General features: G+C 36.0%; 1 non-coding gene and 1 pseudogene across 1 annotated transcript; one reads left to right on the top strand and one right to left on the bottom strand.

Moving 5' to 3' along the window:
* LOC146930322 (uncharacterized) lies at positions 1–26,918 on the top strand (annotated as a pseudogene).
* LOC146930323 (small nucleolar RNA R71) lies at positions 1,700–1,806 on the bottom strand. The gene has a single exon (XR_015009090.1). It is a non-coding gene; the product is annotated as a small nucleolar RNA R71 (small nucleolar RNA).
* Positions 26,919–27,520: the final 602 nt, after the last annotated feature.

Raw genomic sequence — 27,520 nt, 5'->3', positions numbered from 1 at the left:
TTTGATGGATTGAGTCTTGGAGTAAAAGAAAGGAGTCTGGAGCTGATTCGGAGCAAAAATACGAAGATTTGGAGACAAAAATATATCTCCCCAAAGTCAGAAGCTTGGCACGGCTCGTGCTAAGATTGACATGGCTGTGCCACCCTCCAGGAGTGCCTTTTGATGCTTTTGCTTAGGATTTAAGCTACTCTATTTAGTTTTGACCAAAAAGTCCATAGTTGCTTGTGGAACATTCTAGTGATGTAATTGCTTAGATTTTAAGTCGAATGTATCCTATAAATAGATTAGCTAGCCATCACAAACAAATCATCTTTATTTCTTGAAATTCAATAAGTGACAATTGTCTTTCTCACTAAAGTTCTTCTTTTATTTCTTTACTTTCTTGTTATTTACTTTATGCTTTCCTTCTTCTTCTCTATGTCTACGATGAACATGAGTGAATAGACTTCTCTTGTCTTGGGATTGTTGGATAAGTCTAATGACGTAATCTAAATCAAACCAAACCAAAAACCCTAATTTTATATAAGTTTACCTTATAATCTAATTTGACCGTTTTTATAATGAATTAACAATTACCGAACTAGGAAGCGAACACGGAGGGTTTTGTAATTGTTAATTCATCATCTCAAATATCAATTCATAAAGTGAACGCGGAGCTTTGATATTGGAACAAGTGAAATTAGACAAGGGTTGCGAAACATGAGAATAGTCTAGCAAACCTTGAGACATATAAAGTTTCGTTCTTCAAGGATTCTAATAACAATCAACCATGAGAATAGGCTTGATTGTTAGAGGAACACACTCACTGACTTCGAGAAAAGCTTTGATACGCTAAAGAGAAACTTGTCTTTAGAAAGTAAACCAAATATGAAATTAGAAGTTTAGGGTTTGTTTGTGAAGGATTCGTTACTATGATGAACCAATAATCCCAAGGCTCCTTTTATTATTATATTTACCTTCAACCAACTGAAATCCTCTACTTTACAACTTTCTTCTCTTCTAATCATCAAATTAAAGTTAATTGAATTGAAAAACTCCCTGTCGGAACGATACTCTCTTTTATTACTACTTCGATAGACCGTGCACTTGCGGTTTATCCCATCAAGTTTTTGGCGCTGTTGCCGGGGAGTTAACTAATTTGATTAACTTTTTCTTTTTGATTAGAATTCTTTCTTTTTTCTTTTTCATTTTTTTCTTCTACTTCTTACCTTCTGTTACCGTTAACTTCTTGGGTTCTCAACCTTTTATGCGAAAAACTAGAAATCTTGTTGAATTCATTCCCGAGATATAAAGGTTTTTACATAAAAGAAAGAGAGACGCACAAAATAATACTGCCATGGCTGACCGCACTCTCAAAGAGTATGCAACACCATCTACGGATGAGCCGCAAGCTATTATTATGTACCCAACGGTTGAGGGTGACAACTTTGAAATCCAACCTGCACTACTTAACTTGGTGCAGCAAAATCAGTTCTCTGGATCTCCCGCTGAGGATCCCAATTTACACATCTCTATTTTTCTAAGAATCAGCGGAACCATAAAAGAGAACCAAGAAGCCGTAAGACTTCATCTCTTTCCCTTTTCCTTAAGGGATAGAGCTAGCGCTTGGTTCCATTCCCTTGAAGTTGGTTCCATCACTTCATGGGATCAAATGAGGCAAGCATTCCTTGCCCGGTTCTTTCCCCCCTCTAAAACTGCTAAACTAAGAAACCAAATCACACGATTCAATCAAAAAGATGGGGAATCTCTTTATGATGCGTGGGAGTGTTTCAAGGAAATGCTTAGACTTTGTCCCCACCATGGTGTAGAGAAGTGGCTCATAGTCCACACTTTTTATAATGGCCTATCTTATACCGCTAAGATGTCTATTGATGCAGCTGCAGGTGGAGCTTTAATGAACAAGAATTACACAGAAGCGTATGCCTTGATTGAAGACATGGCGCAAAATCACTACAAGTGGACCGACGAGAGAGCCATCACCAACTCTTCACCCTCCAAAAAGGAGGCAGGTATGTACGAAGTCTCTAACTATGATCATCTTGCTGCTAAGATTGATGCACTAACCCAAAAATTTGAAAAACTAAATGTTAGTGCCATCACTTCTGCTTCTGCATCTCCTTCTTGTGAAATCTGTGGTATATGTGGTCATATTGGAGTTGATTGCCAACTAGGTAGTGCTATTAATGGTATTGAGCAAATGAACTATGCTCAATACAACCAAGGGATAAGGCAAAACCAAAATTTTTATAAAAACCCTCAAAATCCCTATGGACAAGTAGCACCACTGGCTATGCAATCAACTAGAGAGTCGCTCAAAAATTAATTTTGGAAATTTTATTGGAAAATTCTATTGCAAACCAATCTAAACAGCTTCAAGAACTCAAAAACCAAACCGGATTTCTGACTGATTCTCTTTCCAAACTCAATACCAAAGTTGATTCTATTGCTACTCACTCTAAAATGCTTGAAACCCAAATCTCCCAAGTGGCCTAACAAGTGGTCACCCTTTCTCAAACACCGGCCCTGGTCAAACCGAAGCCAACCCTAAAGCTCACGTTAATGTTATTTCTTTTGGGGGTAGTAAGGAGAAACTATTGCTAAGGTTAAAAATATTGAAGGAGAGAGTGTTAAGCTTTTAGGTGAGAAAACTGTGATAGAAACTAAGAACCCGCTTGATGAGACCAAAGCTCCTTCCTCTTTAAAACTTGCTGAGCTCAACTTGGAGGCTCAATTTGATAAATTCGTCAACATACTTAAGAAAATTTGCATTAAAATCCCCTTCGTGGAAGCTTTGTCTCGGATGCCTCTATATGCTAAGTTTTTAAAGGAAATTTTTTCAAAGAAAAGGGCTATAGAGCATAGTGAGACAATAGCTTTGGCTAGGGAAAGTAGCGCAATTATCCAAAAGACACCTCCTAAGCTTAGGGATCCAGGTAGTTTTGCCATACCTTGTATGATTGTAGTGAGACCGTTGACAAAGCCTTGTGCGACCTAGGAGCTAGTGTTAGTTTGTTACCTTTGTCCTTTTTTAAGAGGATGAGGATAAGAGAGTTGAAACCTACCGAGTTGGTCTTGAAGTTAGCTGATCGTTCTACTATCAATCTAGTCGGTTTTGTTGAAGACATACCCGTTAAGATAGAAGGGATATATGATAGATAATTGGCAAGTGTACCAAAAATATATCGAAGTAATAAAATTTATAAGTTCGTATCCACAGGGACTGTTTCAATTTCTACTCGGCAAAGACGTTAAAATTTAGGATGTATTAAATTTATAGGATTTCCCTAGGCAGTTGGATTAAGTGCTAAAAATAATAAATTGCAAGTAAATAAAAATGGTTGGAAGTTATATAGAAAACAAATGATTAAACCGGTGAATCCGCTATTGCTCTATATGGTTAGTTTATCTCTTTTTACTCTCAATTGCTGTTCAATCTTTACGACAAATTAACTAAGTGGTTTTGATCAATCTCTTGACTCAAAACCCTTTCCTAAGTTATAACCCTTTTAATCTCTTAAACAGATTGAATAACCGTGGAAGCGATGTCGGAACGTTAATTTATATGTCATAACCCTCAATTTCCTATCTCTAGGTTCCTAGTGTTGGGTTAAACAGAATTACTATTTCAGGATTAAAAGCTAGGGCTAGTAGTCATTCAATCCCTAAGATCAATTTATGTGATTGCAAGAAGCTAGGGTTAATAGTCATACAAACAATCATATGAAAAGCAATGAACACAAATAATTCTGAATAAAGACCGAATAACATTGATAATAAAGAGAGTTTCAACTACTGATTCATATATTACAATAGGTTCATCATGGCTCAATCAAAGGAAATTAGCTACACATGATCAAATAAATAAACACATAGTTAAGAAAATAAACCGATAGAGTTCCGTCGTTGCTGACTTTGCTCCTCAATTCCTTCTCAATCGCTAGTGTTGATGTTTCTTTTCATATCCATGTGCCTAACTCCTTGTCTCGTGATGCGTGTCTTTTTCCAAACCAAAGTGAGGTGCGGCTGCTGTTCCAAAACCGCAAAACGTCAATTGCTTTTCCTTGCTAGCTTCTTGTAAATATATATATCTTGTGACCTAGTTGTTTTCTTTTGCAACAAGCATGTTACTTTTACGTTTTGTTCTTCTTAGTTCAGCCCAATGTCTTTTTGTCTCATACCTTCTATTCACACCACCCAAAAACAAAACACTTGTTCATGTGTCATCCAATTAATTCATACGTGCAGCAACTTTATTTAATCATCGTGGCACGTTTCGTAGTTCATCGTGCCACGAAATTTCCAGAACATATCAATGAATTCCACATCCTTGCAACGTGCCACGATTAGAGCAAACGTGGCACGATTCTTCACATTTTTTCCTCTTTTTCTCAATTTCTTCCTTTGGGCTCTTGTTCCTATTTTAGTCTGATTTCACCATGAATTACAAGCAGTTGACTCTCGAAACATTACAAAAAGGACACAAATATGACTAAAAAACTAGTAATGACGTACTGTCATCACCACCCCAAACTTGAACCATTCCTTGTCCTCAAGGAATTTACTTGCATTATTGACAATCGACAGTAAAATAACAATTACCTAATCAAGCGATAGTACCCAAAAGTTCAACACCTTACTAGCTAAAGATGAGCTAGTTTGACTTGTTAGCAACCACCAATTCACAACTCCACGCAACAATATGAAAGGGTTCACACACAGTCGACATGCAATCTACATATTACCATACGCTTGAAAAGTTTCTAAACATTGTCATACCCTAATTTTGGACCTAAAAATACTTGCTCAAAATGTTTTTCCATCTTTGATATATGTCTATTACTCTTGAGAGATTGCCAATTTGATATTGTTTTACCCTGATATTTCACCATGCTTTATCTGCATATTTTACTGTCTTTGTTTTGAAGATACTTTCAGTTGTGACTTTGTCTATGTTTTCTTGCATTTAAAGTCATCAAAAAAAGTTTTTCTTGCATTACAAGTCATTGGAAAGTCCCTCTGATCAATTGTATATTTCTCTGCATTTTATTTCAACTTTATTTGCAAAAATCATGGAAAAGGGCATTTTAGTCATTTCCTGCATTCAAACTCATTTTAGTCCCTGAAAATTGTCTCTGAGTCTTTTCAATTTGTTCGTATAAACCCTTGTTTTAATTCCATGTTAAAATCCATTTCAAAAATTGCATTTGAGTCATTTTGAGTCAGTTTAGTCCCTAGGGGCATTTTGGTCATTTCACATAAAATTTTGACAAAGAGAGGTTACTTTAAAGTACCTCATTTTGTAGTTGGTTCATTTTAGTCCTTTTTGTGTTTTTTATTTCTTCCACTTTACGTTATTTTCCATTTTACATTTTTTACCCAATTTTATTTTTAATTTGCATTTTAGTCCTTCAAAGTTTTAAAAATTGCATTTAAGTCCTTTTGGTTTTAAAATTGCTTTTTTAGTCCTTTTTCTTAATTGCAGAACAGTCCCTATTTGTATCAAGTTTATTTTTTAGTCCTTTTTTTCAAATTGCAGTCCAGTTCTTGTATTTGTCCTTTTTGCAGAAAAGTCCCAAAGTTCCTTAATTTGCAGAGAGGTCCCTAAGTCAATTTTAAGCCAAGGCCGAGCCATTTCAGTCCCAATCCAGGTGTCAACATATCATTGGGTCACAAGTACACATGTCAGCCTATAAAAGGCCACCCAATCAATGCAACAGTGACAACACCATTCATTTTCTGCCAACTCACACAAACACAGTCTCATTTCCCTTTTCCAGAAAAACGGATCAAAGTCCCAAATTCATATGAACTTCATCAAGAACACATGAACCAGAAACCCTAACCGTTTCCAATTTCATCAATGTCGAACGAATTCATCACAAAAACTCATCAATTCACAACAATTTTCACACTGATTCATCACAGAACAACCAGAATCTCAGAAATCACCAGAAGAATCCAAGAACTTTCGCGAAGGTGAGAAGAGGAAGAAGAGGGAAGAGTACCAATTTGTTTTCAGTTTTCAAGCTAGAAACCTCTTACCAGAAGTACGAAGAGAAGATCGAAGTTTTCCATCGTCTTCTCCTACTTTTTTCTCCGATTTCAACGAGGTAAGTTCTCAGTTCTTCTTATTCTGTCATTTTTCTTCGCAAATCCAAACATCTAGGTCTCATACTTGTTCGCCGTTCATAGATCGGCGTAGATCAAAGGTTTTGTGAACGTTTCTTTTCAAAATTTGTTTTAAAAACTCAAATAACCTCAAAATCGTAAAGGTTTCCGTCGATCTACGCCGATCTACTCATTCCTGGTGTTTGTGAGGCTCGGATTGGTGTTTAATTTCAAGATCCGAGTGTTTTGGTGTTCGTTTGGCTTAGATCCGTAGGGTTAGAGCTTTAGGAGCGTTTGTGTTCGTCGGAGACGATGAAGTTTCCGGCGGAACTTTCCAGTTTCCGGCCAGGCTTCATCATCTCCGGCGTGTTGTGTTTGCAGAACCGGTGAAAGCTAGAGTGAGAGGGAGAGGTTTAGTAAGAGAAAGAGAAGTGTAAAATGATTTTGAACCGGTCTCTTGTGCTTATAAAGGAGCGTGAACCGGACCGGTTCGTTCGAACCAGTCTGGTTCACCTCTGAACCTTGAGCTTCCACCGTTTGATCTAGGTCATGATTACGTGTATGGCTTTGATTGTGTGTTACGGTGTGCTTGATCTGCCTTATGATATGATGCTTGCTATGAACCATTAGATTTAGGGTTTCGTTGGATCCGGATTGATCCAACGCCTCTGAGGCTTTTGGATAGTCCAGATCCAACTGCAACGTTGGGCTTGGGCCTGATCTTACTATCAATTTCGTTTTGTGCTTGTTTTTTGCTATTTCAACACTGTATGTTGATAATTACACCCCTGTGATACCAAAAACCTTTTAAAAAAAATTCTAAAAAATGTTCAATCATTTTCTTGATATTTTTTGATGAATCTTGATGTGTTTACATGTTAAGCATTGATCAAAGATACGAGGAAATATTTTGTTCTTTGTTAATTCAATTCTTTTCCTTTTTTTGTTAAAAATCTTGTTAAAAATTTCTAAAAAAATCTTGTGAACTTTCTTGCAATTATTGTTGATACTTAAGACTTGTTTCTCATAATATTTTTGACATGTTAAAAAATGGATAAAAATATAGGTGAATTTGTTTGTGATTTTTTGTGCCTTTTGTCAATGTTTGTGAAGTTTTTTGTATGATTTGATTCCAATATTTTGTCTCATGATGATTGATACTTGATGAATAAATTTTGTGATATGTTTGTCTTTAGTTTAGTGTATTTGGTACTGTTTGTGATGTATGGTATTAGTTTCTTGTTTTACAAGTCATGTAAATAATTGTTTGTGAAAATAAAGTGCCAAGTGTATCTAAAAATGTATCATAACTCTTGACTTGAATATGTTCTTATAATCCTCACATTATTGCTGTAATAAAACCTTTGAAAAATTGTCATGATAGGAGAATTATAGGTCATATATTTGTTTTGATATTATGATAAATTTTAGGTATATTTTGCTACCTTTATGTTAAGAGTTTTGTTATTTTTTTGTCAAGTTTTTGCTACTTTGTTTAGTGTTCCTTTTGCTTATAATTTCTATTCTATTATGCCTTATGCTACTAACCCTTTCATTTTATGTTTCATTCATCCATGAGCATCTCATCCTCCATCTTATATTCTTTGCTTTTATTTCTTACACTTTAAATTTTGCCAAGACTTAGCATGTATAACCTAGGTTTTTTTTGTAATTTATTTTATGCAATTTAAATTCTTGCAAGACCATAGCATGTAAACTAGGGCCTATGTAATGGACAATGGACTCTAATGATGTACACCGACACAAGCACCGACACATGCACACACATCACATGGATACTTTAGATGTATGCTTAGGGATCACGATACTTAGAAAAACTCTCTTTTCAAAAAATGTGAACAACTTCACTCAAATAATTTTTCAAAGAAACCTTGGCATCAAAATCCCATTGAATTTTCCCTTTATTTTCTTAAACAAAAGCCTTGATGAATTTTAATCATACTTAGACTTTTTTTTGCAAAATAACTAATTCCACCTCACATTTTCCAAATCTTATGCCCTTGAGGCCTCTCTCTCTTATTCTTCAAAATTCCATTTTCAAAATTAAAATCAACCAACAAAAACAAAAACATTTTTTGGAAGAGAACTACATGGATTTTGATCCCTTAAAAGGGTATGTAGGCAAGAAGTCAAAACTTCTCCAATTCCAATAAAACAAAATTCAAACACATTCTTCTCCCTCCAATTCTTAACCTAGCAAACCCTTAGGTGTAAATAACACTTTCAAATAGCATTTAAAAATAAAGCGCGCGCGTAGAAAGTAAAGACGGTTCCTATAGGATACTATAGTCGTTATGGGTGCCTAACACCTTCCCATAATGAAAACAACTCCCGGACCTCGATTCTCAAGGGTTTTTCTTATTTTTCCCTTCCCAAGAAAAAATGAGATATCAAAGGTTAAAAAGGTTCAAACTTAATCAATGTTTGACACCCGAAAAACCAAGATAAAACAAACATCAATCAAAATCAATGTCAATGCACACTTTGAGGTCTTTAAGGGTTATAACTGGGCTTAGGTGAAGGTGGGATAATATTTGGATAAGTAGGCTACACAAAATTTGAGTTAGGCATTCCTACGGAAGTTAAGTGTAACAACCCGATTTTTCGCTAGATTTATTTTATTTATTTATTTATGTGTGTTATACGTACTCTTATATGATTATTGCCTCTGCGTGTATTTTTGGTTGGGAATCGTAGAATTCGGTATTAGAAGGGCATTTTAGTCATTTTTGACTTAGGGACATTTTGGTCATTTTGAGAGCAGGGGTAATTTTGTAATTTTTGCTGAAAGTTATTTTGAGTGCTTAGTAAGAGTATTATTTTACCAAGTTACTAGAAGGTGTAGTAATTATTTTATTTACCGTTAAGTGACCGTTAGTGTCATATTTTACCGTTAAGTGAGTAGTAACATTTTTGAGGTTTAAATAGAAATGGGTTAGGCCCATTAAGGTCTGTGAGATAAGCCCAATTAGGGGAGCCTATATAAACTAATGTTAGTAGAGAAATAGGGTTTTTCACCAACATTTTTCATTTGAGAAGAGAAGAGTTAGAGGCTAGAGGGAAGAACAAGAGCAAGGGTTAGAGGCAAGAGGGGATTCATCATCTAGGAGCTAAATTGAAGCTTGGGTTAGAGATTCTTGGTGCTAGAGGTAAGAGGGTTAGGTTTCAACCATAATTCCTAACTTTTTATTTCTACCCATTTTGTGAAATTGATGAATTGAACCTAATTAATTGTAAATTCATGTTCATGTTTTGATGCAATGTTTGGGTATGTAAATTGAATGTTATTTGAGTTGTTGATGATGAAATTACATGCTTAAATTGTGGTTAAGTGCATGCTTTGCATTTTTGTCCAAAAATGATGAAATGAGGTGTTGTTGTGATGAATATTGATGAATTCATGATGGTTAATTGCTGTTTTTGTTGAGGGATGTTGTTGTTGATGATTAAAACTTTGGGCAATCATAATTGTGGAGTTTGCTATGACTTTGTGTTGTTTTTGAAGTTTTGATGAGAAATGGGTCAAATAATGATTTTTGTTAAGAGAATGTTTTGGGGCAAATTTTATATGGATTTGAGTGTCTTTTCATGTTTAGAAATGTTTAAACAAACTTTGGGATCAAATTTGGGCATTGGGGAGTCAAAATTGGGGTTTTGGGGTGAAAATGGCTCTTTTTCCCGAAACTACTGTCATAACTCGCAACCGTACTCGCAGTTGCGAGTTGGATGCGAGCAACAGGGGCTCCCTGGAGCCAACTCGCAATGGCGAGTGAATTTACTCGCAGTTGCGAGTTGCACAGGGCAGAACCCCCTGTTTCGCATTCTTGCATCTTTTTCCCTCGTTTCTGTCGTGAACTGGTTTTTGGTAAAAACATGAAAATTGTAGATAATATTTTTAGCTTTCTAAGGGCGTTGGTTTGACTTGAATATGATTCTTGGTTTTCAAGTTATGGGGAAAATACTCTTGAAAAGTTTTGTCGAAAAATCCCGCATAACTAGTTCTAAGTCGACCCAATCCTCGTGGAATGTTTTTAATCTTTGAAACTTGATTTTTATGAGTTCAACTAAGGTGGTTAAACTGTGATGTAGTGAACCTACTTGTTTTACTTAGAAATTGGGGAATTCTTTAAAAAATGATAATTGAGACGAACTTTGTGATTTTCATGAATTCGTCGCGTTTGGCCGATGAAACGCCAATGTATCCTCTACTGCATTCATATGTGGCCTAGTGGTATGCCTAGTTGAGGCATTGGAACTCGTTTACTTGGTTTTGGTTAAATGACTCAATTATTTTCAATATTGTGATTTTTGAGACGAACTTGATTGAAAATGATTATTGAGGGCCAATTGCTTATGAACCCTTTATGATTAGATTGATATGATTATGAGATGATATATGAATGGTTATTAGGTGATGAATATGATGTTTGTGATCATATGTTGTAATTGTTCTTTTATTTGGAATGTAAGGAACTATGTGGAGATATGAAACTATATGATATAGTTGAATGATGATTATAGCCGTTGACTTATAGCCGTTGATTATAGCCATTGAATTGTTGTGAACATATGCATAGTGAATTGAGTCATATGTTCATGCATCATATGTCGTGTCGGATGTTATATCCATATTGTCATCGACTATATCCGTTGATAATGATGTTTTTGTTGCATCATGGGTGACGACCTTGAGGTGTTTTGGTACCACATGCATCTAGATGAGTCTAGAGCCATTGCATACTTGTTGGTGAATTGAAATGCATTTGAGTTGTGAATGATGATTGAATTTGTTAATTGTTGATTAAGATGGTTGATTTTGTGATGTGTGTATGATACACTTGTGGATATGAACTTGAGATGATGATATTGAATGATGTGAATGTTAAGAATACTTGTGAGTACGTGTATAGTTTGTTATCCATTGTTCTTAAATGTATCTTTCATTCTCAAAGTTTCTTGTTAATTTTAACTGGATTATGATGATGTAATGCTAACCCTCAGTGGTTTACCACCTACCTTTCTGTATGGACGGGTAGATGGAGTGCAGGATGCTTAGACTTGTGTTGATGTTGCCGAGGAGCGGAGTTCCTCTTTTTATGTGCAAGTGTCTAGATTAGGGCTCTGATCTAGGGTAGTTCTTGCACGTTGGATTTCTATTTGATCATGTAGTTTTGGTGTTGAGACATTATTATGTTGAGATTTGAGATATCATTGTATCTGAGATTGGAGGATGTTATTTTTTGTATCTTTATTTTGAGATTTGTAGTTGTTACGGATTATATATGTGTTCCGCTGCTATGTGATGTAACATGATCTTTTTGCATGTATGTTTTAATTTGGAAGACGTCATCTATTTCTAGAATATATTTGTATATTCACGCGTTTTACCGCTTAATAGAAGTAGGGTGTTACAAGTTGGTATCAGAGCCGTGGTTAGTCTTGTCCGGACTAATGGACTAGTAGACTAGTATCCGTTGATTTTTCCTGTTGGTATACGAACGGTAATGAGTTACCTTTAATACTTGTTTGTTGTGCTGTTGTCCTTATCTGTTGGTTTGGTTTTGGTGTAGAAGTGAGATGGCTGGTGGTAGAGATGATGCGGCGATTGCACAGGCTTTGACTTCGATGGCTCGGGTGTTGGCTCAGGCTAACGAGCAGGCGGCGGTTGGTCATCGTGATCCTGGTGAGGCTGAAGAGCGGAGACTTGATCGTTTCTTGAGAAACAGTCCACCGACGTTCAAGGGTATATATGATTCGGATGGAGCTCAGGCATGGGTGCAAGCCATGGAGAGGATCTTTCGTGCTATGGTGACTAGTGAGGATCATAAGGTCAGATTGGCTACTCACATGCTTGTTGAAGAGGCTGAGTATTGGTGGACCGATGCTAAGGGAAGGTTTGAGGCTGGTGGAGCTGTGACTTGGGCTAGGTTCAAGACTGAGTTTTTGAGGAAGTACTTTCCTGAGGATTTGAGGACTAAGAAGGAAGTGGAATTCTTGAACTTGAAACAAGAGAACCGTTCAATGGCTGAGTATGCTGCAAAGTTTGAAGAGCTTTCGAGGTTTTGTCCGTACATCAATGCGGAGGATGCTATGGTCTCTAAGTGTGTGAAGTTCGAGAGCGGTTTGAGGCCCGATATCTATCAGTACATGTGTATTCAGGAGATCCGAGACTTTGATACTTTGGTGCATAAGTGTCGCATGTTTGATGAAGCTGGAAAGGTCAAGGTGAATCATTATAATGCGATGAATGAGAAGAAAGGAAAGAGTCATGGATTTGGGAAGCCGTACAACAAGGACAAAGGAAAGAAGAGGGAATCTAGTGGAGGCTCTAAGCCGAATGTTGCTGATGTGAGATGCTACAAGTGTGGAATCTTGGGTCATTACTCTAGTGAATGCATGAAGGGTGATAATTGCTACAAGTGTGGACGGAAGGGTCACAAGGCGTTTGAGTGCAAGAAGGATATTACTTGTTTCAACTGTGGTGAAGAGGGTCATCTTAGTACTAAGGGTACCAAGCCGAAGAAGGCGGCAGGGAAGGTGTTTGCATTGAATGCGGAAGAGGTGGAGCATCCGGATAATCTCATCCGAGGTATGTGTTTTATCAATAGTACTTCTTTGATTGCAATTATTGATACTGGTGCTACTCATTCTTTTATCACGGTTAGTTGTGTTGAGCGTTTGGGTTTGGTTGTGACTCCGTTGTCGCGAGGGATGGTTATCGACACCCCGACTAGTGGTTCAGTGACTACTTCCTTAGTGTGTGCTAAGTGCCCTGTTAGTTTTGGTAATGTGGATTTTGAGTTGGATCTTGTGTGTCTTCCGTTGACGCATATGGACATGATTTTCGGTATGGATTGGATGTTGACTTTTGGTGCTAACATTAATTATTTGACCAAGAGTGTAACGTTTTCTAAGCCGGTAGCTGAGGAAGGTGGGAAGTTCTTGACCGCGGAGCAAGTGAAGAAGTCCTTGGATGGTGAAGCTAGTGTGTTCATGATGTTTGCTTCCTTGAAGGAAAATAGTGAGAAAGGAGTTGGTGATTTGCCGATAGTGCAAGAGTTTCCAGAAGTTTTTCCGGACGACATTACCGAATTACCTCCGGAGAGGGAAGTTGAGTTCGCAATTGATTTGGTACTAGGAACGAGTCCTATTTCGATTGCGTCTTATCGGATGTCTGCATTAGAGTTGGGTGAGTTGAAGAAGCAATTGGAAGAGTTGCTCAAGAAGCAGTTTATCAGACCGAGTGTTTCTCCGTGGGGTGCTCCATTGTTGTTGGTTAAGAAGAAAGATGGAAGCATGAGGTTGTGTGTGGACTATCGGCAGTTGAATAAAGTGACGATTAAGAATCGGTATCCGCTTCCGAGGATTGATGATTTGATGGATCAGTTGGTTGGCACGGAGGTGTTCAGCAAGATTGATTTGAGATCAGGATATCATCAGATTAGAGTAAAGGCGGAAGATATATCCAAAACTGCGTTTAAAATGAGGTATGGACACTATGAGTATTCCGTGATGCCATTTGGAGTGTCTAATGCGCCAGATGTCTTCATGGAGTATATGAATATGATATTTCATCCTTTTCTGGACCGTTTTGTGGTAGTGTTTATCGATGATATTTTGGTGTATTCTAAGTCAGAAGAAGAGCATGCCGAGCATTTGAGGATTGTGTTAGGTGTCTGGAAGGAGAAGAAGTTGTTTGCTAAGTTGTCGAAGTGTGAGTTCTGGTTGCGCGAAGTGAGCTTCCTTGGTCATGTGATTTCTAAAGGTGGTATTGCCGTGGATCCGTCGAAAGTTGATGCAGTGTTGCAGTGGGAATCAACTAAGTCTGTTTTTGAGGTTAGAAGCTTTCTTGGTTTGGCAGGTTATTATCGGAGGTTCATTGAGGGATTCTCTAAGTTGGCGTTGCCATTGACGCAGTTGACTCGAAAAGGGAAAGCTTATGTTTGGGATGCTAAGTGTGAGAAGAGTTTCCAAGAGATGAAGAAGAGATTGACTTCAGCTCCAGTGTTGATTTTGCCGAATCCGAAGGAATCGTTTGTTGTGTATTGTGATGCTTCTAAGATGGGTCTTGGTGGTGTGCTTATGCAAAATCGTCAGGTCGTGGCTTATGCTTCGAGGCAGTTGAAAGTGCATGAGAAGAATTATCCGACTCACGATTTGGAATTAGCAGCCGTGGTATATGTGTTGAAGATTTGGAGGCATTATCTGTATGGTTCTAAGTTTGAAGTGTTCAGTGATCACAAGAGTTTGAAGTACTTGTTCGACCAGAAGGAGTTGAATATGAGGCAGAGAAGATGGTTGGAGTATCTTAAGGATTTTGATTTTCAGCTGAGTTATCATCCTGGAAAGGCGAATGTTGTTGTTGATACTTTGAGTAGGAAGTTGTTGCATATGTCTGCTTTGATGGTTAAAGAATTGGAGTTGATCGAGCAGTTTCGAGACTTGAGTTTGGTTAGTGAGTTGACGCCGGATGGTGTGAGGTAAGGAATGTTGAAGCTGACGAGTAATATTTTGGAAGAGATCAAGACTGGTCAGAAGGAAGATTTGGAACTTGTCGATCATGTGGTGTTGGTTAACCAAGGCAAGGGTGGAGACTTCAGATTGGATGAGAACTGTGTTTTGATGTTTCGTGATCGTGTTTGTGTACCAAGATTTCTTGAGCTTAAGAGACAGATTTTGGAAGAAGGTCACAAAAGTAGTTTGAGTATTCATCCAGGAGCGACTAAGATGTATCAGGATTTGAAGAGGTTGTTTTGGTGGCCTGGAATGAAGAAAGAGATTGCAGAGTTTGTGTATGCTTGTTTGGTTTGTCAGAAGTCTAAGATTGAACATCAGAGACCGTCAGGTTTGACGCAGCCGTTGTTTGTGCCAGAGTGGAAGTGGGATAGTATCTCTATGGATTTTGTTGGAGCTTTGCTGAACACTGTTAAGGGTTTTGATTCGATTTGGGTAATTGTTGATCGGTTGACGAAGTTGGCACATTTTGTTCCTATTAAGACCGGTATGTCTGTGGCGAAGTTGGCTGAGATCTACATTGAGCAGATTGTTAGATTGCATGGTGTTCCTTCTAATATTGTGTCGGATCGGGATCCGAGGATCACTTCTAAGTTCTGGGAGAGTTTGCAAGCTGCTTTGGGAACTAAGTTGAGGTTGAGTTCTGCTTATCATCCCCAGACTGATGGTCAGACGGAGAGGACTATTCAGAGTTTGGAAGATTTGTTGAGGGCTTGTGTGTTAGAACAAGGTGTTAGTTGGGTTGAATGTTTACCGTTGATTGAGTTTACTTACAACAACAGTTTTCATTCTAGTACCGATATGGCACCATTTGAAGCTTTGTATGGTCGAAGGTGTAGGACGTCGTTGTGTTGGTATGAGTCAGGTGAAAGTGCTTTGTTAGGACCGGATGTTGTTCAAGAGACTACGGAAAAGGTTAAGATGATTCAAGAGAAGATGAGAGCGTCTCAGAGTAGGCAGAAGAGTTATCATGATAAGAGGAGGAAGGACATTGAGTTTCAGGTTGGTGATCATGTGTTTTTGAGAGTGAATTGTAACACCCCGTTTTCCCAACATAAAAATTTCATTTAAAATCAGAGTATTTTGATCACAAACGGAATGTCACATACTTCTTTTAAAACATAAAATGGATAATAATAATTATCTCTCAAATTCAACATCAATATCTAAAATCATGCAGCGGAAAATAGTTCAGCATTTAAAAGTTTTGGCACGCAGGCCTTATTGGAAAATCTCAAAATTAGTTCATAAAAGAGACACGTAAGGAATAGAAGTAAAAGCAAGCCCCCATCCCGTTACGTATCAGAGCACCTAGACACCAAGTGAGGAGTCCACTCACGAACGCCTCTAATCTTTATTACCTGCACATTACCCACGGTCGAGGCAACATATACGCAGAAGGGGTGAGATTTCACAATCAATACATTAAGCATATAATCCAATAAAATGCATTTAACAACTTAAACATTAATAACATGTCAACAATTAACAATCAGTATATTTTTCATTTCATAACAAATACAATCATCAAATATCATTACTAATTTTCATCACAAATCATAATCAACTTAACACTCAACTTGACGACACAACTCATCTTTGACCATGAAACACTATCAACTCAACAACAACTTGACAACACAACTCATCTTAGACCATGCAACTCTATCCACTCAACAACTTGACAACTTAAACATCATGAAACTTCTTGATATGCAAATGCATGTGGTACCAATCAACAACAAATGAGCATAATAGGCTCTTCAACATGTGAGCACAAAGGCTGCCAGGCCTAAAGCCCCCAACTTTAATGAGCACAAAGGCTGCCGGGCCTAAAGCCCCCAACTTTAATGAGCACAAAGGCTGCCGGGCCTAAAGCCCCCAACTTTAATGAGCACAAAGGCTGCCGGGCCTAAAGCCCCCAACTTTAATGAGTATGCAATGAACTCAAACTTCTAGCAACTTAGACGACAACATGAACGACTCATACGACTCATAATCATGGACAACTTCTTAATTTCTTGCAACATAGACCGACTCATGCAATCTCAAGACATTAAAGGTCAGCAGCAATGAACAGCAACAGATTTACAACATATAACAGTGTTGGAATATCTCAACATCATTTAAGGAATGGATTACATCAACATAAATATCATAAAACATCATAACATTATTCATGCAACATTACTAATCATTTCAGTCATATAAACAGACTTCTGTAACATCTGGAAACATTCTAAATCACCCTCATTCTTACTTCTAAGGTCAGCTCAAGACTATACGTGCGAAAGGATCGCATCGGGACAATTTTGGGCAACTAACAGCCTAACTCGCAGTTGCGAGTAACTTTGCTCGCAATGGCGAGCAAAGCATGCGTTCTGGGTTCCTAAGTCTTTACTTGCAGTGGCGAGTTATTCTGCTCGCAGTTGCGAGCTTACAGGTCACTCGCAGTTGCGAGTTGCATTGCTCGCAGTTGCGAGTTCTGGGTTCTAGCTCGCAGTTGCGAGTGTTCTTGCTCGCAGGTGCGAGCGATGAATGTCAGTACGGCCAGAAACCTAAAAATTCCAACTTTTCACTTAATCTCCTAATTCTAACCTCAATTCAACATCTAATTATCATCTTATGGTATATCTGAGTTCTGTACACTAATTTAGCATCAATCTAACATCTGTTCGTGGTTCAATCATCAAAATTGTTCTTAAACCTAATTCTCAATTCTCACCAAAACTTAACCTGATCATGCTAAATTCATCCTATAGAATCATACTCTTAATAATATTGAAAATTAGTCTCACCCTTACCTGATAATAGCAGAATCGCAGCCCTCCTTTGTTCTTCTCTCTTTCTGACTTTTCTCCCTTTTTCTCCAAAAACGTACGTACTATTTTTCCTAACTTATGTCTGTCTATTTATCTCTCCTTTTTACTCTTCTCACTACTAATTTCTCATCTCACCACGCAGCCCAATCTTTAATATTTTTATTTTATTTCTCATATCTTATTTTATTTAATAATAAAATAAGTCACACCAACATAACAACTTCACAACATCAAATATACTTCACGTCATTCTAGAAAATCACATAATTTATCTATAAATCATGCAAACTATTTAAATTCTTAAATCATATAAATATATATATAAATAAATATATAAATCCTTATTAAATTAAGTAAATGATTAAGACGGGCGTTACATGAATCCTGTAACCGGTGTCGGTCGTGCTTTGAAGTGTCGGAAGTTGACTCCTCGTTTTGTTGGACCGTTTGAGATTATTGAGAAGGTTGGGGTTGTAGCGTATCGGATTACGTTACCACCATCTTTGTCGAATCTTCATGATGTGTTTCATGTGTCTCAGTTGCTGAAGTATGTGTATGATGCGTCTCATGTGTTCAAGTGGATGATTTGGAAGTAAGGGATAATTTGACCGTTGAGACTTGGCCAGTTAGGATTGAGGATCGTGAAGTGAAGCGTTTGCGTGACAAGGAGATCGTTTTGGTTAAAGTGATTTGGGTTGGACCGACTGGTGAGAGTACCACTTGGGAATCGGAGAGTAGGATGAGGGTTGCGTACCCGGAGTTGTTTCCTACAGGTAATTTTCGAGGGCGAAAATTCTTTTTAGTGGGGGAGAGTTGTAACAGCCTGATTTTTCGCTAGATTTATTTTATTTATTTATTTATGTGTGTTATACGTACTCTTATGTGATTATTGCCTCTGTGTGTATTTTTGGTTGGGAATCGTAGAATTCGGTATTAGAAGGGCATTTTAGTCATTTTGGACTTAGGGGCATTTTGGTCATTTTGAGAGCAGGGGTAATTTTGTAATTTTTGCTGGAAGTTATTTTGAGTGCTTAGTAAGAGTATTATTTTACCAAGTTACTAGAAGGTGTAGTAATTATTTTATTTACCGTTAAGTGACCGTTAGTGTCATATTTTACCGTTAAGTGAGTAGTAACATTTTTTAGGTTTAAATAGAAATGACTTAGGCCCATTAAGGTTTGTGAGATAAGCCCAATTAGGGGAGCCTATATAAACTAATGTTAGTAGAGAAATAGGGTTTTTCACCAACATTTTTCATTTGAGAAGAGAAGAGTTAGAGGTTAGAGGGAAGAAGAAGAGCAAGGGTTAGAGGCAAGAGGGGATTCATCATCTAGGAGCTAAATTGAAGCTTGGGTTAGAGATTCTTGGTGCTAGAGGTAAGAGGGTTAGGTTTCAACCATAATTACTAACTTTTTATTTCTACCCATTTTGTGAAATTGATGATTTGAACCTAATTAATTGTAAATTCGTGTTCATGTTTTGATGCAATGTTTGGGTATGTAAATTGAATGTTATTTGAGTTGTTGATGATGAAATTACATGCTTAAATTGTGGTTAAGTGCATGCTTTTCATTTTTGTCCAAAAATGATGAAATGAGGTGTTGTTGTGATGAATTATTGATGAATTCATGATGGTTAATTGTTGTTGTTGTTGAGGGATGTTGTTGTTGATGATTAAAACCTTGGGCAATCATAATTGTGGAGTTTGCTATGACTTTGTGTTGTTTTTGAAGTTTTGATGAGAAATGGGTCAAATGATGATTTTTGTTAAGAGAATGTTTTGGGGCAAATTTTATATGGATTTGAGTGTCTTTTCATATTTAGAAATCTTTAAACAAACTTTGGGATCAAATTTGGGCATTGGGGAGTCAAAATTGGGGTTTTGGGGTGAAAATGGCTCTTTTTCCCGAAACTACTGTCATAACTCGCAACCGTACTCGCAGTTGCGAGTTGGATGCGAGCAACAGGGGCTCCTTGGAGCCAACTCGCAATGGCGAGTGAATTTACTCGCAGTTGCGAGTTGCACAAGGCAGAACCCCCTGTTTCGCATTCTTGCATCTTTTTCCCTCGTTTCTGTCGTGAACTGGTTTTTGGTACAAACATGAAAATTGTAGATAATATTTTTAGCTTTCTAAGGGCGTTGGTTTGACTTGAATATGATTCTTGGTTTTCAAGTTATGGGGAAAATACTCTTGAAAAGTTTTGTCGAAAAATCCCGCATAACTAGTTCTAAGTCGACCCAATCCTTCTGTGTCTTTTGTAACCAAAAAAAAAAAAAAACTTTTAGATGAGAGATAATGTAATTGCTAAAAGATTTAGGTACTTTTGTAACAAAAAATCGTTTTTAGATAGTTGTTTCCAAATAAATAAAATTATTTAAAAAATATATATAGTTTTTATTACAACTAGCGAAAAGATGAGCACTCAGGTGTCCGTCTTTCCGCTCTTTTTATTGCGCTAACGTTTAAAAATGATGAACAGTGTTTTTCTTTGAAATTTTGATTTTGATTAAAAGTATAAATATAAATGATTGTTGGTTTCAAAATATAACAAACTAAATTAACCATGTTTATTTATTTCAATTATTGCGCTAACGTTTAAAAATTATTAACTTATTAACATTATTTTTTCTATGAAATTTTGATTTGGATTAAAACTATTGAACGGTCAACCATATTGTCAACCCAAATTTTCGAACGGTCAAGTGACATAAATGACTAACTTATTCCAATGTCATTAACGTATTGAACCAACTTGAAAATGTTAAAACATAAGGGATCAATTTGAAACATTTAAATTATAAGGGACCAACTTGAATCCTAAAATAAACATAAAGAACTATACATGCAATTAAGTCTATTATATATATATATATATATATATATATATATATATATATATATATATATATATATATATATATATATATATATATATAACAAACTCAACAAACCATATTTATCTTTTTCGACGACAACAATAATATAACAAATATAATAAAAAAATTTATCTTTTCTAATAACAAAACAATATACCATTATTAAAAAAAAATTGTTTAAAGTTATAATTTTTTTTAAAGAACAAAAAAAGTAAGTATAATTGGGATAATGAAAAAGTAAGTATTTTTCTTTTGTGGTGGCCGGGGTTTGAACCCTGGACATTACATATTTTATTTATTTATGCATTGTCCATACCGAGTGAGCTAAGCTCACAAGGACTAAAAAACTAAGTATAAATATACTCATCTAGTTTGTTACACTTTTTAAATGATAAAGGAAAAAATCAAACATATATATATATATATATATATATATATATATATATATATATATATATTCATATTGTGTTTGTTTCATTTTTTTTAATATTTAATATTATTCTTATATATTTGTTACATCTGTTATTTGTAATCAAAATTGATAGCATTTTTGGAAAGAAAAAATCAACCCAAAAAAGGTTATTTTCTTTATATATAGTATATATATAAAGAAAATAATATATACACTCGATCTAGTTTGTTATAAATTTTAAAGCGTAAAAGAAAATAAAAACTAGACGTATATTTATATTGTGTTTGTTACAAAAGCATATATTCTTTAAAAAAAATATATTATTATTTTAAAGGAAAAAATAGATTATTATTACCATAATTATTTTTTAATTATATTTGGAGGAGAATCAAAATAACTTCTACTCTTTTCTTAAGGGAAAAATAATTTCTACGGTCAAAAACTTTAGTAGAATTAATTTCAAAGCTACAGGTGGTAAATGTAGCCTTTTGGTTCAAGATAATGTAACATTTCACAATCGTCCCCAAAGATAGCTAAGGGGACATTTACTAGCTGTTGCAAAGTAAAATTCGTAGCTACAATTGAAAATCGTCGCCTGTTACATTTTAGGGAACGCTTTACGGCGTTGCAAAAAAATAACTGGGAACAAGCACAAAACGTCCCCTTAGCTATCCTTTAGGCATCGCTTTTCACGTGTTGCATAAAAAAGTGTTGCCAAAGACAACAAATGGTGTAGTGGATGTAGTGAACCTACTTGTTTTACTTAGAAATTGGGGAATTCTTTAAAAAATGATAATTGAGATGAACTTTGTGATTTTCATGAATTCGTCGCGTTTGGCCGGTGAAACGCCAAGGTATCCTCTACTGCATTCATATGTGGCCTAGTGGTATGCCTAGTTGAGGCATTGGAACTCGTTTACTTGGTTTTGGTTAAATGACTCAATTATTTTCAATATTGTGATTTTTGAGACGAACTTGATTGAAAATGATTATTGAGGGCCAATTGCTTATGAACCCTTTATGATTAGATTGATATGATTATGAGATGATATATGAATGGTTGTTAGGTGACGAATATGATGTTTGTGATCATATGTTGTAATTGTTCTTTTATTTGGAATGTAAGGAACTATGTGGAGATATGAAACTATATGATATAGTTGAATGATGATTATAGCCGTTGACTTATAGCCGTTGATTATAGACATTGAATTGTTGTGAACTTATGCATAGTGAATTGAGTCATATGTTCATGCATCATATGTCGTGTCGGATGTTATATCCATATTGTCATTGACTATAGCCGTTGATAATGATGTTTTTGTTGCATCATGGGTGACGACCTTGAGGTGTTTTGGTACCACATGCATCTAGATGAGTCTAGAGCCATTGCATACTTGTTGGTGAATTGAAATGCATTTGAGTTGTGAATGATGATTGAATTTGTTAATTGTTGATTAAGATGGTTGATTTTGTGATGTGTGTATGATACACTTGTGGATATGAACTTGAGATGATGATATTGAATGATGTGAATGTTAAGAATACTTGTGAGTACGTGTATAGTTTGTTATCCATTGTTCTTAAATGTATCTTTCATTCTCAAAGTTTCTTGTTAATTTTAACTGGATTATGATGATGTAATGCTAACCCTCAGTGGTTTACCACCTACCTTTCTGTATGGACGGGTAGATGGAGTGCAGGATGCTTAGACTTGTGTTGATGTTGCCGAGGAGCGGAGTTCCTCTTTTTATGTGCAAGTGTCTAGATTAGGGCTCTGATCTAGGGTAGTTCTTGCACGTTGGATTTCTATTTGATCATGTAGTTTTGGTGTTTAGACATTATTATGTTGAGATTTGAGATATCATTGTATCTGAGATTGGAGGATGTTATTTTTTGTATCTTTATTCTGAGATTTGTAGTTGTTATGGATTATATATGTGTTCCGCTGCTATGTGATGTAACATGATCTTTTTGCATGTATGTTTTAATTTGGAAGACGTAGCATCTATTTCTAGAATATATTTGTATATTCGCGCGTTTTACCGCTTAATAGAAGTAGGGTGTTACATTAAGCACAAAATTTAATCCATCATTCATTCACCTTATGGAACAACAATTATTGCAAAGGTACTAGAGAATACTTGTAACTATTGGGACAATCGAGTTTAAAGTTACTCTGATTTTCAATGTGTTGTCCCTTTTTCATTCTATTTTTCCTCTTTTTTTTTTGTTACACAATTTTTGTGTGTATTTACACCATTTTTGAGTGTATTTTTCATGATAATGTTCTTTGTTCTCTTTATTCTCTAGTACCCCCACCCCAAACTTAGTTGGTTGCAAATTCCAATAGCAACCCCAAACTTATTATTTAGCAACATTCTACAATGCCTAACTCAGAAAAGCAATATGGGACAAGTCCTAAAAGTCTCTAAACTTGTAATGTAGTTTGTAACCGAACAAAAAGTTCTAAACCTACCGGCTCAATTTGGCTAAGAAAAGGACCAAGCACTTTTGCCTCAGTATGCTAATGACAAAGATCAATCGACAATAGAGAAACAATGCAAGTTCTAGAAATGTAAAAGCATGGAACACTATATATAAGTAAATTGAAAAAGGAAATTTGGCCATGAACCTTACAGTGTTAGATTTCTGGGAGTTGTGACTACCTATCTTTAACTGCCGTACACTTCGCCTTTGAAATCAAGTCGCTCCTCCTTATGAACTTTTGGAATACCACTTGAACAAGCATTTGTTACTAAATTGGAAAAAATCAATAAAACAAACAAATTCATCAATAATAAACAAGTGCAAATTCAATACATAACATGGGGTACAACTGAGTTATTCAAACACATCAACAATTGTCTGACTCAACAATAGAAATAAAATACTGAAAATAAAGACATAATAAAAAGGATGGGTTGCCTCCCACCAAGCGCTTTCTTTTACGTCATTGAGCTTGACGCTTCAGCCACTGTTAGGGTGGCAAATATGTCAGAAAGAACACATCATCCTTCTTCTTCCTCTTGTTAGGTAGGAATTCCATGAATTTGTAGCAAAGAAGTAGATGCTCCCATGCGCTCACAGTTAAACCTTTGGAATTTAAGCTCTCCCACCTTAGAGAAGGATATGCATCCATTTACACACGATTGATTTCCTTAACCCCTGTTTGCTCAGACTTCGGGAAAATGTCAGCACTCCTCACTTTTGGATTTTCTTCCACCACAACCTTGTGACACTCACTCTCCATCTGAACCAACTTCCTCTGAGACTCCTGTGCTTTCTCAACAAGATCACCACACTGAACATCAAACTTCTCAAATGAAACTTGATTTGACACTAAGAAATCATCTAAAATATTTTGAAGTTGAGTATTGTAATCGATGTTGATCACCTCTTTCTTCCCTTCACAATTGCTACCTGGTTGATTTGTCTCATAACGACCACACCGCTCATTTAATAACGAGATTTTACTGTCCAAACATTTGATCTTCAAAGATAGCATATATTTTTCATACTGCAACTTAGCAATCTTTTCAGTGTGATAGAGGAATAACATGTCTGCTAACCTGTCTGTCATAGCTACAAATCTTGGATAAAATTTTTAGTAGCACAGTGCAATGAAATAGAAGTGAAGAGCATAAATAATAATTTTTTTTCTTTTTTTTTTCAATAAATAAACAAAAAAATAAATGACAGAAATCCTAAATAATAACGAAATTACCAAGTTGAAATGATTCAACAGTCCCCGGCAACGGCGCCAAAAACTTGATAGATAATTGGCAAGTGTACCAAAAATATATCGAAGTAATAAAATTTATAAGTTCGTATCCACAGGGACTGTTTCAATTTCTACTCGGCAAAGACGTTAAAATTTAGGATGTATTAAATTTATAGGATTGCCCTAGGCAGTTGAATTAAGTGCTAAAAATAATAAATTGCAAGTAAATAAAAATAGTTGGAAGTTATATAGAAAACAAATGATTAAGCCAGTGAATCTGCTATTGCTCTATATGGTTAGTTTATCTCTTTTTACTCTCAATTGCTGTTCAATCTTTACGACAAATTAACTAAGTGGTTTTGATCAATCTCTTGACTCAAAACCGTTTCCTAAGTTATAACACTTTTAATCTCTTAAACAGATTGAATAACCACGGAAGTGATGTCGGAACGTTAATTTATATGTCATAACCCTCAATTTCCTATCTCTAGGTTCCTAGTGTTGGGTTAAACAGAATTACTATTTCAGGATTAAAAGCTAGGGCTAGTAGTCATTCAATTCCTAAGATCAATTTATGTGATTGCAAGAAGCTAAGCTAAGGTTAATAGTCATACAAACAATCATATGAAAAGCAATGAACACAAATAATTCTGAATAAAGACTGAATAACATTGATAATAAAGAGAGTTTCAACTACTGATTCATATATTACAATAGGTTCATCATGGCTCAATCAAAGGAAATTAGCTACACATGATCAAATAAATAAATACATAGTAAAGAAAATAAACCGATAGAGTTTCGTCGTTGCAGACTTTGCTCCTCAATTCCTTCTCAATCGCTAGTGTTGATGTTTCTTTTCATATCCATGTGCCTAACTCCTTGTCTCGTGATGCGTGTTTTTTTGCAAACCAAAGTGAGGTGCGGCTGCTGTTCCAAAACCGCAAAACGTCAATTGCTTTTCCTTGCTAGCTTCTTGTAAATATATATATTGTTGTTTTCTTTTGGAACATTTTACCTTATACCCCTACAATTATACCTCTACCCCTACAAATCATAAAAAATACCAAATTTAACCCTCTATAAGTCATTCATTCACCCTCCATTCAGTTACCCACGAATACCCCCACCATCATCATCATCGTTTTTCTTTCTTAACAATCATGCTACCAATTCTCTCATTTCCTTTTCTCTTTCCATAACCATAAAAAACATTTCATTTGAAATTATTACTTATATCGCAAATTCCGTAATAAAATTGCATTGCATTGTTTATTTTTCTTCAATGCAAAAACAATCCGTAACTACTTCGAATCCCAATTTCTCCAATACCGCTAAAAGGATGCAAAAAGTTTCATTCTTGATGACAGAATTTAAAATTCAAATGATAAACTTGAAATTGAAGGTGGTGAACATGAATTAAGGGATTCACATGTTCAATTGGGTTTAAATTTCACTACTTTTTAAGAGGACCCATTGTGGATCAACATAGAAATCAATTGGTGGCGAATATCCATCGTCTTCTAAAATTGCTCAAACCTGGAATTTTTAATGAAGATATTTAGAAAAATTTATATATATGAATTGTAATGTGGGAGTGAAATTTTGTTTGTTCTGGTGAATGTGGGGTGAACTCATGCCAAATGATAGAAGTGTAAAAAGTTAACTAATAAAAGGGAAAACTTGACATTTTTAAAGGTTTGTTGGGGTGAAGGTAAAGTTGTAGGGGTATAGGGTAAAATTTCCTTTCTTTTGCAACAAGCATGTTACTTCTACGTTTTGTTCTTCTTTGTTCAGCCCAATGTCTTTTTGTCTCATACCTTCTATTCACACCACCCAAAAACAAAACACTTGTTCATGTGTCATCCAATTAATTCATATGTGGCAGCAACTTTATTTAATCATCGTGGCACGTTTTGTAGTTCATCGTGCCACGAAATTTCCAGAACATATCAATAAATTCCACATCCTTGCAACGTGCCACGATTAGAGCAAACGTGGCACGATTCTTCACATTTTTTCCTCTTTTTCTCAATTTCTTCCTTTGGGCTCTTGTTCCTGTTTTAATCTGATTTCACCATGAATTACAAGCAGTTGACTCTCTAAACATTACAAAAAGGACACAAATATGACTAAAAAACTAGTAATGACGTATTATCATCAATATACATCCTGGCTGATTTTGTGGTAGTTGACATTGAAGAGGACGATGACGTCCCTATAATCCTATGAAGACCTTTCCTCGCCACTGCGGGAGCTCTTGTTGATGTTAAAAATGGTAGGATTGTTTTCCAAGTGATTGATAAAATGGAAGGATTTGAGTTGGAAAATGTTATGAAAGGTCCCGCTCTTTATTCTTGTTGCATGCTTAAAGATCATGATATGAAAGAACGCTTTATAGCGTCATCTACACAATATTGTCTCTTTGATCCATTCTAAGGACACTTTCTAACCGTCAAGCTAATGACTCTAAAAGAGCACTTCGTGGGAGGCAACCCACGCATTTATTTGCTTTCGTTTGTTTGTTTTTCATTGTTTTAAGTTGTTTTGTAGGTAATTGTCCAAGTATGATTCAAGAAAAATGAAAATTTTGAAGCTCTCTATGTCCATAACCTTGGCACGGGCCGTGCTCCCAGATGGCACGGCCGTGCCAGACTTGCCAAGCCAAAACAAGGTAAAACACCAGAAGGTTGGCACGGCCCGTGCCCTAGCACCCGATATACATAAAATTTTTCTTCTCCTTCCTTCATTCTCAAACACAAACATCTCTCTACATTTAAACTTCTCTCTAAAACCTCCATAACCAACAACCTTCAAACCTTCATATCTCCCTCAAATCTTCACCAATTCACACAATTTCTTCAACAAATCAATTCCAAGCATCACTCCAATCATAAACCTTCCATCAAAAACAACTTTCATCCACTCAAACCCAAATCCCCCAAATTCTAAACCCTCCTTAACCTAACCCAAAAAACCACAAATTCTTCAACAATCTCAACAACTAAACTCACAAATCTTACTTAAAACCTTAAACCCAT

The sequence above is a fragment of the Medicago sativa genome, chromosome 4, assembly GCF_051527215.1.
Source record: "Medicago sativa cultivar Bolivia chromosome 4, Bolivia_mono, whole genome shotgun sequence".
NCBI classification, from domain to species: Eukaryota; Viridiplantae; Streptophyta; class Magnoliopsida; order Fabales; family Fabaceae; genus Medicago; species Medicago sativa.
Note: the sequence above shows the minus strand (reverse complement) of the source record. Positions and strands in the feature narration are given on the sequence as shown.